We start from the raw sequence: 9,360 nt of genomic DNA, 5'->3' as shown, positions 1-9,360 counted from the left end.
TTTTGTGCAACACAGAACAATACTGGATACACAGTGCGTATTACAATGTGGACTGACAGGACAGGTCCTCTGATTCTGTTTGACTGTTTTGATGGCGACACCCCACCCCCACCCCCAGACCTAATGCAGAGCCTCATTCTTTGTAGATTCTTGAAAGCTGACTGAGTGAATGATCTACTTAAGCATGCTGAAACACTGAATGTGCCCCATTCCCTACTGAACATCTTCAATGGATATTCCTCCAAATAAGCCCAAATTCTGTACACCTGAGAGTCTTCTTCCTGCTTTCCTCAGATTTGCCATTAACAAGACCATGTCTTCATTTCAGTTAAAGACCGCAGTCATCCTCTACAACTGGAAAGAAAAGCACACACCTAATTTATAAAATTTCAAACACATGAAGTAAAGTGACACAGACAAAGTGCTAATCAGAAATGTTTGTCGTTTGTGTCACATGGACAGTATCCATAAATATTAGCTAGCCCAGCATCAGCTGATTCTTTAACAACAACAACAAAATCTCGGCTTTGAAGTCAGAATGTGTTTTACCATCAATATATGCTCAGTTATTTAGGTAGGGTTTTTCTTCTTTAAACAGTACATTAGATAATTGTGTCCTTTATGTTGATGGTATCTTAGATGTGATAACATACAGAATTATAATTTCTTTCTCAAATGTATTATTAGTGTTGAAATGTTATTAAGTCATGTCAAATATATTAAAAGTCCACATGTTCTCTTCTTCATAATGTAGGTTTGAATCTTCATTTTCTTTCACCTGAACACTCCCTCCTCATTCCTCCATTGCCCTTCACTAACATGCACACCACAGTCTCCCCAGAGCAATCATGCTTCTCCCTCACACTGAATGCACACTTGCCTCCATTAAATCTGAGTCTTTCTTATGCACCTCAAGCCCTTGTTCTCTCTAGCTTTATCTCTTGGCCCCAGTCAAGCTCCTGTATTTGCACTTTGTCTAACACCTTGTGTTATTTCATAATTCCATCTCTTTGGCCATATTGCCATATCTCCAGAATGTATCACACATGTCTGTGAGTTAACCAGGAATCCCCCCTGGCAACAATAACGGAAAGAAACTGCTGGTTGTTTAAACAAACAGAGGTCCATAGATCGACATTCCAAGGCTGCCAGGTTGATGCCATTGCTCAAACATGCTGGGAAGGAGTCAGGCCATTGCTGACTTTTGCACCTGCCTAGCAAACGAAATTTTGTCCTCATGCTGCTCCTTGAAGTTTTCAAGACAGTCACTGAATTTCAAACAAACATCCACTTGCCGTGGAGCAAGCATAAAGGCTGGTGTGCACACCGCAATTCTTTTTCTGTGTGTTTAGAAAGCATAAAGCCTCTGTGGGTGAGACCTACCTAGCAGTTTCTTGCTTGATCCTTGTGTTGGCTAGTTTTATGTCAACAAAAAATTAGCCATTTGGGAGTCATTTGGGAAGAGAGACTCTCAGTTGAGAAAACGTCTCTGTAAAACTGGCCTGTAGGCAAGCTTGTGTAGCACATTTTCTTATTTGATGATTGATGTGGAGGCACTCAGCCATTGTGTTCGGTACTACCCTGTAGTCGAATTTCTAAATGGTCTTATTAAATAAAAAACATGGAGCCAGAAATTTGGGTTAAAGCCTTAGAGAGATCAGGGAAATACAAAAAGCCATGAGCTAACCTCACCTCACCAACTCCACAGCTTCCAAAGAGCATGACTTCCTGTCTACCCAGGCTTATATACCTTGCTTTTCTGCCCTCTCATTGGCTGTTAGCCTAGATACGTCACTTCCTCTTCCTGCACAGCTCTGTTATTGTCTGTCTATCTGTCTGTCTGTACAGACCTCCAGGTCTCTATGGTTGGTACTAGGATTAAAGGCGTGTGCCACCACATTTGGCTCTGTTCCCCAATGTGGCCTTGAACACACGGATATCCTGCCTGCTAAGGGATTATGGCATGTGCTGTCTGACTTTCTGTTTACTTAAAATGGCTGGCCTTTCCCCCTGATCTCCAGGCAAGCTTTATTTATTAAGGCACAAATAAAATATCACCACACTACCCCTGGAATGGTGGTTCTGGGTTCTAAAAGAAAGCAGGCTGAGAAAGCCAGGGGTAAGCAAACTAGTAAGCAGCACCCCTCCATGGCCTCTGCTTCACTTCCTGCCTCCAAGTCCCTGCCTTGAGTTCCTGACCTAATGTTTCTGGATGATGAACTACAAGCTGTAAGATGAAATAAACTCTTTCCTCCCCAAGTTGTTTTTGGTCATGGTGTTTCATCACAGCAATAAAAACCCTAAGACAAACTTAACTGGCCAGACTTTATCAAATAGTCATAACTAGTTAAAAGATGACCAGAGAAAAGATTTCTCTTGAGCAATGTCTCCCAGGATTCTGGGGCACTGGGAAACAATTGAGAAAATGTCTTTTCATTTTCTTGATACATATCTTAGATATCTTAGAAATATATTATATATTATATATATATTTTTCATCATTACATGAGTATTTAGCAAGTACCTCATTCACAATACAGACCACTGACTGTTGTATAGCAGTGATCCAAATCATTCATTTTATGGTATTATATCCAATATTTGTCTTTGAGTCAATATTTTTGTATCTAGTAATTAAACTTACAGATTACTCCTCAAAGAAAGGATTCTCACTGAAGTTGCAAGTAGAACAACAAGAAGTGATTATCTATATATGACTTATTAATTATAATATATATAATGTAACTACTCACAATAGTACATTCTTTTAAATTAAAATTTGTATTATATAGGAACTTAGCTTCAAAACAGGTTTAAATGAAAACAGAGCAAACTCTACAGTAAAATATTACTTTGAAAATAAAAATCAATTTAAAGTTGCATGTGTAATCAAAAGGGACCCTACACAGCCAATTTTGTTCTTTGGAAACAGCTCATACTTCTAACTTCTCATTACACAGATGCAGTCATTAAGACAGAGTCGTACTGGAATAAAGATGACTAAATAACCCTGTGGAATACAATAGAGTCCAAAAATATACTCTTCTATTATTGTTAAATGATGTTTAACAAAAAACCAAGACTACTAAATAGGGCAGACTTCTCAACAAAAGGTATTTGGAAAAAACAAATAGAGCTAGACCTTCATGTTATACCAAATTTAAAATTGAATTAAAAAGTTAAAGTCATAAAACAAGACCTAAATTTATAGAACTTCTGGAGGAAAATAGTGGAAAAGTTCACGGTGTTGGTCTTGGCAATGATTTGTAGGGTAGTAACCAAAAGCCCAGGTGGTAAAAGCAAATATGGACTAATAAGATGATATAAAATGTAAAACATTTAGACTCTGTATTAGTTACATTTCTGTTGCTGTGATAAGATACCATGACCAAAGATAACTTAGAAAGAGTTTATTTGGGCTACGGTTTCAGAGAGAGGATCGTAATGGCAGAGAGGCATGGTGATAGGGACCAGGACAGGAAGCTGAACGATTACATCATCAACTACAAATGTGAAGCAGAGAAAATGAACTAGAAGTTGGGTGAGGTTGTAAACTCTCAAAGCCTGACCCCAGTGACACACTTCCTTCAGAAAGGCCATGCCTCTTAAATAGTCTATAATAACTCACACACAGCACCCTCAACTGGGTACCAATTGCTCAGAGACTGAACCTATGTGGTGACATTTCTCCTCCCAACCACCACAGACATTAAATTAAAAAGCAATCTGGAATGTGAAAAAAATACTTGTAAATGATATAGCTAATAAGTGACTAGCATACATTATAAAGAATTCCTATAAATGTACAACTAAAACACAGTCTGAGTTAGTTAGCTGGTAATGTCTTGGAAGACATTTCCTCCAAAGACAAGGTACATATAACTAGGAAGCCTGTGGACAGACCTGAACATTGCTGCTTACCAGAAAAATGCAAACCATAACCACAGTGGGATATCACATATCTGGTGATGGTCAGTGTTTAAAAATGACACAGAAAATAAGAAATAGGGATGAAAATGTAGAGAAATTGTGATTCTTGTGCACTGTTTTTTAGGACTGTAAAAATATGAAATTTATTAAGACACAAATTTATATATATGAAATTTTAAAAAAAAAGAAAAGAAAAAAGAATACCATGATTCAATATTTCCACTTGTAAGTAGATCATCCTTCCTCAGTATCTGTGAGTGCTTGATTTTAGGGCATCTTCAGACATCCAAACCCAAGAATGGTCAAGTCCTTTATGTAGAATATTGTAGTGTTTGTACACAATCTATGTACTCTACCCTGTATATTAAAAAACAGGTAGATTATTTATAATACCTAATACCAGAAATTACAGAAGCAGAAGGCAGATGGTGTTACTAGAAGTTATGGGGAGGGGAAGTAAAAGAGTCCTTGATTAATGAATATAAAATTTCAAAATTTGAGTGATAAGAATTAAATTTGCCCTTCCCCAGCTGCAGTGTGTACAACCTCCAGACAGCAAGTAGCTTCAACTAAGAGCCAACCCATAGTGACAGCACAACTTGGGACACGAGCAGATCACATGCACACACACACACACACACACACACACACACACACATTATTTCATCATGGTGGATTGCTGTGTATGGACCTGCCCACAGCCAATGTATATCCCTCCATTGTATGTTGACCTTAGCAAAACTGCCAGAGACATTCTCAACAGAGGATTTGGCTTTGGGTTGGTAAAGCTGGATGTGAAAACTAAGTCATGCAGTGGTGTAGAACTGTCAACAACTAGTTCATCCAATACAGACACTGGGAAAGTTACTGGGACCTTGGAGACCAAATACAAATAGTGCTTGTGTGAGTATGGTCTGACTTTCACAAAAAAAATGGAACATGGATGACACTGTAGGGATAGAGACTGCAATTGAAGACCAGACTTGTCAATGTTTGAGACTAATGTTTGATATGACCTTTGCACCTAACACATGTGCAAACCCTGGCGGTGATGTTGACTTTCATTTTGCTGGACCTACAGTCCATGGTTCAGGTGTCTTTGGTTAGAGTGCCAGCATGCTGGGTACCAGTTGAACTTTGACAGTGCCAAGTCAAAGCTGACAAGGAGTAACTGTAAACAAAGGCAGAGTTTTCTGTCTGACCTATTTCCAAGTACCTGGCAGCCACTTCCCAAATTACCACACAGAGGCTTATGTTAATTATAAATGCTTGGCCTATGGCTCAGGCTTATCACTAACTAGCTCTTATATTTAAATTAACCCATTTCTATTAATCTATGTATTGCCATGTGGCTGTGGCAAGGTCCTCTCCCATCTTGTTTCTTGGGCAGCTCACTTGTGTCTCTCTTGACTCTGCCCTTCTTCTTTCCAGTCCTGTTTGATTGTCCCACCTAACTTCCTGCCTGGCTACTAGCCAATCAGTGTTTTATTAAACAATAAGAGTAATACATATTCACAGCATACAGAAGGATTATTGCACAGCAAGTAACTTTGCAGTAGGCTACAGGACTGGGGACTTCCAGTTACACACCAATGTCAATAATGGGATAGTGTGGCAGGGTTCTGTGCTGTTCCTTTTGGCAGAGGGGGTGAGTAGGCACAGAGTCAACAACACAGACTCTGGGAGGATGTTGAAACAACCCCAGTTTATTCAGGAAGAGGCAAGCCCTATATTCCCTCCACCCCTCCCCAGGGGAAGATCTGATGAATATGAATCTGCTGGGCTGACATGGCTGCCTCTCATTGGTCCAGGTCATCTCAGATCATGTCTCAGCTGCTGTTGCTAAGGCCCTTAGGCAGACCCAGGTTGGCTCTCAGAAAGTATCTTATTACTTGTTTGGGCTGGCTGGCCCTCAAGCCTATTAGGACTGAGTCATTCCACATATCCACCTCCTTTAATTATTTTATGGGACATGCTCAGTGGGTGCTAGGGTGCCCTAACCTTGTTGACCCCACTCAGGAGAGCTCAGCATAATGAACTGTGCCTGGTTTAGGTTGGCTTGCTAAACAAGCTCTTACCCACCTTTGACTACCAGCCCTTGAAGAGCTGTCTGGGTGATGGGCTTTAGGCAGTAGCCTTTTTGTATCTCAGTGAGCCATACATGCATTACCTCTCTAGGAGGACTTTGATCTCAGTGTCTGAGAGCCAATAAAACATGTATGGTTGCCTTTGTGACTGCCTTCTGTTGGTGAATCTACTGTAAAAGACATTTGAACAAGAGAAGGGTTAGTCAAGAATTCAGTCTCAAGGACATGGGTGGGACCCTAGTCATAGTTATTGTGCTAATTGAAGTCTTTCTGATGATGCATTAGCAACCTTGTAGGGGGTGAGGCAATTGCTTGATAGCTAGGGTCACATGCCAGTGATGACCATTACTAATGCCACAGTAGCAGAGCAAATCATACATTGCCCCTCTGAAGCTCTTTGGTCAGAGTCTCTTGGTTCATTGCCAGACAAACACCATATTGATGTGGTGGTATTCTGTGGAAAAATACAAGCATACCATCACCTTCAGGTTAATAGGGGGACAGGGGGTTGCCATTGAAGGGTGATGGGATCCCTCCAATGCACCAAGGGCAATGGTGTCTCCTGAGGCAAGTAAGTAAGTCTGTTGTCCAGTTTGGGCTTATGTGACAGGGTTAACATGGTCCTTAGCCCGTCAGCATCTCAAGAAAAACAGTGATATTGTACTGTATATTAATATGAGCTTGAGCCTTGGCCTGGTCATCATAGGCAGCACGCCAGTTAAGGAAGACTGTAGGCTACAACACAGCCTTCATCAAATGGTACCAATCATAAGTCTGTAAATGCACTGCCCATTGCCCTAGGACTTGCTCAAAATATGGTGAGTCAGGACATGATTCATTAGTGGCCTCACAGACTAAGGACAAGTCTGCAAGAGGGATAGGTGTCCATGGCTGGTTGGCTGAATTGGGGCCCACATTAACTGGAAATGCCATGGTGGGCATGGGAGGCATCATAGGTGGAATAGCCTGGGAGGTATGCGAAGCAGCTGGCTTGGCAGGCAGACATCCATGTAAATCACTCCATGGATACTGCAGTGAGGGGTTAGCCACTTGAGGCATGGGGGGTGCAGAAAGAGGGGCTGTCATATAGGCTTGGGTGCTGACACAATCATTTCCTCTCTCTTTACATCCCTTTCCTTTACCTTACACCTATTCTCATGCCTCTCCTTGTCAGCAGAGGCAGAGGAAATATCAGTCATGGACAGAATGAAGGCGATAGATAAGGTGTTGTTACATTGTTCCTGGTAGTGCTTATTGTGAGTCTTAATGATCTCCTCAGTAGAGGACTACTTTAGGCTAGAAATTATAGCCAACAAAATGGGCATAACAAACAATTGGAGGTTACTCCTGAGGCCACTTCCCTTTTTCTAGCCAGGAACACAACTCTCATCCCAAGATCAGGATCCCACATGTTCTCTGAAGAGATCCATGGAGCAAGCACTCTTAACTACTGAGCCATCTCTCCAGGAATCACAATCCACAAATACATGCATATACTCATGAACACACACACACACACACACACACACACACACACACACACACACAAAACTAAAAATAGTCAGATGGTGGCTATTGTTTCCTGAGGGACAAGCCCTTATATGGAAACACCAGACAAGCCTGAAAACAAAAGTTTATGCCACCCTACGGTATAGACAGACTCACAAACAAGACAAGACAAACAACAAGGAGAAAGCAGGAGGGGGGGGGAGTCCCAACACTTACCTGTTGAAGGGACCAAAAGCACACAACGTAGAGGGCCTACTCATCAAAATACACCACTCAAGGGGGCTGCTTAATCAGTGCCACACATGAAGAAAGGGAGACTAACAGGTCTCTGTTCAGGCACCAGATGTGGCAGGGTCCTGTGCTATTCCCTTTGGCAGAGGGGGTGAGTAGGCACAGAGTCAATAACACAGACTCTGGAGGATGTTGAAACAACAACCCCAGTTTATTCAGGAAGAGGCAAGCCTTATATTTCCTCCACCCCACCCCAGGGAAAGGTCTGATGAATATGCATCTGCTGGGCTGACATGGCTGCCTCTCATTGGTCCAGGTCATCTCAGATCATGTCTTAGCTGCTGTTGCTAAGGCCCTTAGGCAGACCCAGGTTGGCTCTCAGAAAGTATCTTATTACTTGTTTGGGCGGGCTTGCCCTCAAGCCTGTTAGGGCTGAGTTGTCCCACAGGACAGAATTTGGAGAATCAATTTATCAGAAAGTATGTGAAGGTTTTGACACCAGTAAACCTTGCTTGGACATCTGCTGGGGGATGCCTTTCTGTACACTCTGAATATACGTTATTCCCATTGGTTAATAAATAAGCTGCTTTGGCCTATGGCAAGGCAGCTTAGAGGCAGGTGGGAAATCCAAGGAGAGAGACAGGAAAGAGAAAGGTGAGATGAGGGAGAAGCCAGCTGCCACCAAAGGAGCAGCAAGATGGCAGCATACCGGTAATGCCATGGCCACATGGCAACTTACAGCTGAATAGAAATGGGTTGTTATAAGAGCTAGCTAACAGGAAGCCCGCCATAGGCCATACAATTGGTAATTAACATTAAGCCTCTGAGTGATTCTTTTATAAGTGGCTGAGGGACCGAGGGGTTGGGCGGGACCTGAGAAAACTGAATGGCTACAGACATCAGGTGTCAACAGCACTTGTTTTGGCATTGCTGCTAAACTCCCGTTGGATCTTCCTGCTTCCGTTGCTGTGAAGGTCAACAACTCTAGTTTAGTTGGAGTGGGATGTGCTCAGACTCTGAGGCCAGGTGTGAACTTTGTCTGCTCGGGTAGAATGGAAGAGCTTTAATGCTGGAGGCCACAAAGTTGAACTTTCCTTGAAATTGGAGGCTTAATTCATTTGAAAGAAACCTCTGGGGATGGATTTCAGAAGATTTGGCCTTAATATATTTCCATGTGTCCAGCAGTCTCTCCCCTCCCCGATTCTAAGAAGGAGATCGAATCCAAGGTTGATTAAACAGGAGTTGTATTTTAAATATATAGACAGTTCCATGTTGGCTTGTTATCTAGTTATCAATGCTCCCATCATGCAGCCATCTCTACACTGTTTAAATGTATTTAACTGTCAAATGTGATACTTACCAATAATGAAATAGACATTTATGAAAACTATGGGAAGAATTAAATCTGTTTCATAACAATGTAAATATATGCAATACCACTGAACTCTGTGCTTAAAATCATTATGAGTAAGGAAAAATCCTTATGTCTAACATATGTGTGATATTTATAGTCAGGAAATACTTGAGGCAACTCATATGTTCTTTGTATCATTTTCTGTGTACTAGTGTAAGTATGACTTGCTTTTATAATCTAATAAATATT

The 9,360-nt window shown here is 41.5% G+C and overlaps 1 pseudogene; it reads left to right on the top strand.

The window, feature by feature from the left end:
* Positions 1-4,634: 4,634 nt before the first annotated feature.
* LOC114700720 lies at positions 4,635-8,870 on the top strand (annotated as a pseudogene).
* The last annotated feature ends 490 nt before the right edge of the window (positions 8,871-9,360 follow it).

The sequence above is a fragment of the Peromyscus leucopus genome, chromosome 3 (assembly GCF_004664715.2).
Source record: "Peromyscus leucopus breed LL Stock chromosome 3, UCI_PerLeu_2.1, whole genome shotgun sequence".
In the NCBI taxonomy this organism is placed as follows: domain Eukaryota; kingdom Metazoa; phylum Chordata; class Mammalia; order Rodentia; family Cricetidae; genus Peromyscus; species Peromyscus leucopus.
The sequence above is the reverse complement of the archived record's forward strand: the minus strand, read 5'-3'. Positions and strand labels throughout refer to the sequence as shown.